The 4,916-nt window shown below is 34.7% G+C and overlaps 1 pseudogene; it reads left to right on the forward strand.

Moving 5' to 3' along the window:
• Positions 1-3,022: 3,022 nt before the first annotated feature.
• On the forward strand, positions 3,023-4,197 carry LOC148022266 (11-beta-hydroxysteroid dehydrogenase-like; annotated as a pseudogene).
• Positions 4,198-4,916: the final 719 nt, after the last annotated feature.

Genomic DNA, 4,916 nt, shown 5'->3' on the forward strand with positions numbered 1-4,916 from the left:
ATTGCCCTGGCAAGCTCCAGCAAGGAGCTTGCCTACCTTTCTAATCCCCTCTTCGGCATCCAGCAAGGATGCTTAGTCATCCTTGCTATTCCCCTCCCCTCCAGCACGACAGTCCCTGGGGGAAAAAATTAAAAAAATTCTCTTATTCCTAAAGCTTATCCTTTTGGCTTCCTAGGAGGAGGTTCCCACATAAACTAAATGGTTTTTCTTTTTCTTTTAACTCGTTTATGCAAGTGGAGATCAAGATACGTTGTAGATAATTTGAAAATCACACCGTCAGTGTATTTTTTTGGATGCTGGAATTCCCTTGGATGACTATCACATGGGTTAGAAATATTATCACAACGGAAATATTACAATTACCCTCCTCCAACACTTCCAATTTGCCTTAATGTAGCCAATGCCTAATTTTAAGGACTCATTTTTTCCCAATATCCACAACTCTTAACTCATAAAGTGGGCCACTTTACTCAATATAGTGAGACACTTAATTTGAGTAAAGTTTGGCTAATTTTTTGGAGCCATGCACCACCTTGCCATGCACTATTTTACTAGCATATGTCGTAAAGGGCAATGCTAATAAAATTGCAAGGATAGGGAAGAACTATGGATGCTTTGCCTCACCTGACACAAGCACCTGTGTTGCCTATAATCCTCAAACTTGGAAGTTGTTTGGATTTTAATATAAACACAAGGTAGATTCATATTGATGAAAATATATTGCCACCCCACCCCACCCCCCCTCCCCCAGCCTCCCTAAAAAAGTGTGCTTTTGAAATTTTTTGAATAAAAAGACCCTAAATGTAAATTTTACATGAGGTGCTTTTATAAACCCCTTCTATTTTGGACAACTGTAAGTCAACATAATAAAAATACAATTTCTTTTGAACTCACGTGGTCTATTACATGTTCTATAAGGTGACTCCCCTCCCCCCCCCCCCCCCCGCCCCACCCCCCGCGGAGGCTTGGGGTAGATGACTCTTAAACATCTTCATATGGACAATTCCAACTTTAACAAATTTATAATTTTATTTATAAGATAGATCTTAAATACCTAGACCAATGCTTGAATTTCCTATATTCTCCTATAGAGAGTTTTGAGAGAATGTAGGAAATTCTCCACATATATATATATAATTCCCTACTATTAGAACTAGGGAATGGCAGTCTTACATTCTCTTATATAGGGAATTTTGAGAGAACATAGGAATTCATTATAGTGATCTATAATTACCTAGTATTAGAAGTGGGGAATCACATTGTCCTATTCTCTTATATAGGGAATTTTGAAAGAATGTAGGAAATTCTCTCTTTTGATGTGTAATTCCCTACTAGTAGATGTAGGGAACTTGATTCCCTAGTTATATGTAGGAAACACATGGATACATATATAGGAAATATAAATGAATTTCCTACATTTCATAAAATTTCCTATATAGGGAATGATTAAAAGTTGCTTGTGTATAATACATTGGTATTGTTTACCTCAATAAGGCTCAATCATATGTGAGATGGGAAATGCATCCTCAAACACTAATTGAGGATAAATAAAGTCCTTTCCAATATATTTTTATTTGATCCAATGTAAAAACTACTCCTTAAAGGTATTTACCCATGAAAAACATGAAAAACAATAGCCATAGCTTGAAATACTCAAGATTGGCTAGCTCCCTTCGTGAGGATTGATTCATCACTTGGATTGTCTATTTGATTGAATTCTATAGGCTTTAAAGAGGATATATTTATTATTAAGAAAAATCCTAGATTGGCTATTCAACTCTAAAAATGAAATCAAATTTGAGAAAATTTGTGGGATTACAAGAAACGAACTAGATATCTTTATAGCTAGTTATTTTGGTATTGCTTGATGTTAAAGAAAGTGGGGTAAAATATGCATCTTGAGAACCCAATCTATTTGACTTAGGGATTTTATCTCCAACACATTTTCCATTACAATACCATACTATTCCTAGCCTCAAGTAAACTTGATTATAGGTGATATGGGCAATGTGTCCTTTAACTCAACCTCAAGTAGGTTTGATTATAAATGACATGCACAATGTGTTTTTGAATGCTAACCTAATTTAGGATAATCAAACCAAGTGCAACAAACTTACGTATGTAAGAAAAATGCAAAAGTCTAATATTAGCAATATGGAATGCAACATCTTCTGTAAGTTTAATATCTTAATTGGAGGCTAGTTGTGTTGAAGTTTATTAGATGTAGACTTAGTATGTTGATACTTATTTTAGGACAATTACCTTATGAGAAAGGGGACCATTTTCATCTCTTTTTACAATGCACATGCATTAGAAACGTGTGGAAGAATATGCATAAATGGCATGCTATAATTCATTCCTAATTTCCATAAGTATTGAGCTAGGTCACATTGTGCTTAACATTAAATTATTGATTAATATCGTTACCTTTATAGGACTTGATACATCACTGGTCAATCTTTAGATAAGGAGAAGAATTTTGTGAAATGTTGTAAAAAAGGATGAGAATCAATGTTGTATTGCAAGAGTGACTACCTAATTTAAGCCTAAATTTTTTGGCAACCATTTTCCAAAAACTATTTGTAATTATCCACGAAGTATCTGTTCATGATATGGCCATTTGTAATTTGTGAGTATGAAATGTGAGGAACCCAATTCCCTAGTTGTCACCTAAACTCCCAACTATGTTATATGGGAAATATGATTCCCTACTTATATGAGCTAGAAATCCCTCGATTTAAATGTGGGAAATAAATTTTTTTAGTTATGTGACCTAAAGATCCCAAGTTTAAGATGTGGGAAATAATATTCCCTCCTTATATATAAGGAATTCATACATGCAGGCCTAGGATTCCCTAACATGGGATGTAGGAAAAGTCATTTCCTAGTTATACATCAAGAATCTATGTATACATACCTAGGAAAATTTGGAGAATTTCCCATATTCTAAGAGTTTTCCTATGTAGGAACTGCTCAAAAGCTCCTTGTGTATACCTGTTTTGTAATGCAAAAAGCAATTCTCATTTTGGTGGCAGATCGTGAACATAGGCTTCAAACTGATGGTGATAAGTGTATGCAGATGGAAGCTATGGATGTACATCCCATACGTGTAGATGTGAGCAAAGAGGAGGACTGCATAAGGTATATTGAGGAAACAATAAATCACTATGTATGTCGTAAGAGCTGAGATTCTCGATCGATTTCAAAACCTCTGTGGTTCAAATTCAAAATTTGTGTAGCTAGAATGAATGTTTGATGAAGTGTCATGCTATAAAATGTGATGCCAACTGTGGGTGTGCAGTGGACCACTTGGTGAGCAATGCTAGTATATTGAATATATTTCTCTTTGAGGATGCATCTAGCACTGCTCCACGGAAAACTGTAATGGTTAGGCATCACATTTTTATTGTTGTCAACCAGAGTGTTATTCTGACTCTTGAAGTGGTCAGTAATGTAATGTTGATGGAACCTACCATTTTGGGGAAAGTACTCTGATTCTTTCTTCATTTAGAATTGATGATACTTAGCCATTTACCATGGCCCTATCCACTAATGCCTAGTTATCACATGCATATGACACTAAGTCCTATGTACTCTAGGTATATAAATATCCGTACAAGTACATATATACACTAGCTTAATACAAAACTCAATCATTGCAGGATAGTGACTTCTAGGGTTACGTATATCCAACCTATTATGCTCTAGACCACCTTCAGCAGACTAAAGGGAAGATAATTGTAGTTGCTTCAATAGGAGCTTGGTTCCCTATTGCAAGAATGAACATATATAATGTGAGTTTCTATCCATGGTGCTCATGTAGAAATTTGGTAGTTACCAAGGTTTTTAAAAATGCTCTATGTAGGGTTGGTTTTGATCGGATGGTCTATAGTGTGATTTGAGCAATATGGTCTATTTTGTCATTTGTTAACATGGTTTCTTTTAAACATCCTTGCACTGTTATTAGCACGCTTGCAGGTATCTAAAGCAACAGTGCTTACTTTCTTTGACACAATGAGGATTGAAGTTGAACCTAGTATTGGGGGAATGATTATTGTCACACTTGGTGCAGTTGAAAGTGAGATGGTGATGGGGAAGTTCCTCAATAAAGATGGAGAATTAGAAATGCATGAATACATACACAATGTGAGATTCCACTCTCTGTCTCACCATCAGTTGCATGTGCTTTTTCCTTGATAATTAACATTATCTGCCAAGACTCATAAATAAAAGTGCTCAAAGGAAGAATCTCCATTCTTGCAAGATCAATTGAGTGGCCAGAGGCCTACATTGAAAGCGGTTAATGTAATTTCCTATTTAGAAATTCACATATCTAGGAATATGTACAAAGTAGGAAAAGTGGTAGATTTCCTGCATACTAATTAGGGAATCACCTCTAAACCCTTTTTTTACATAGCACATAAGAAATTTCGCATGTGATTCCCTTCTTATTTTAACTAAGAAATGTTCTATTTTCCCTAGTTTTTACATTTCCTACTTATGTGTATTTCTAACTAGAGAATTTCAAGGGAATTCTCTTTTTTTCCTATTTAGGGAATGATTTAAAGTTCCTTGTATTTTCTATTGTAGAGGCATTGGCAAAAAATTCTATTATTCACTTTTACTCTATTAAAAGTGCTTTTTGAATCAAGTATTCTTCTATTATTATTTATCTCAAAGATATAAAAATATCATTCTATAATATTTTATTATGTGACTATATGCTAAGTCAATGTATGATAAAGCTATGTTATATGTTATAATTTCCTATATGGTAACTTTTTCGATGAAGTTACTAAATCGATAATATCTATTTATAAAGTTACTACATGTATATCTAAATGTCTTATAATATCTAAATGGAGCCACACGCAGAGCCCGCCTACTCAGAGCTCCTGCAACTGGCGGCCGTCCAC

This window comes from Lygodium microphyllum, chromosome 17 (assembly GCF_053477565.2).
Source record: "Lygodium microphyllum isolate KBCC chromosome 17, Lygodium_microphyllum_v1.1.10, whole genome shotgun sequence".
Classification (NCBI taxonomy): Eukaryota; Viridiplantae; Streptophyta; class Polypodiopsida; order Schizaeales; family Lygodiaceae; genus Lygodium; species Lygodium microphyllum.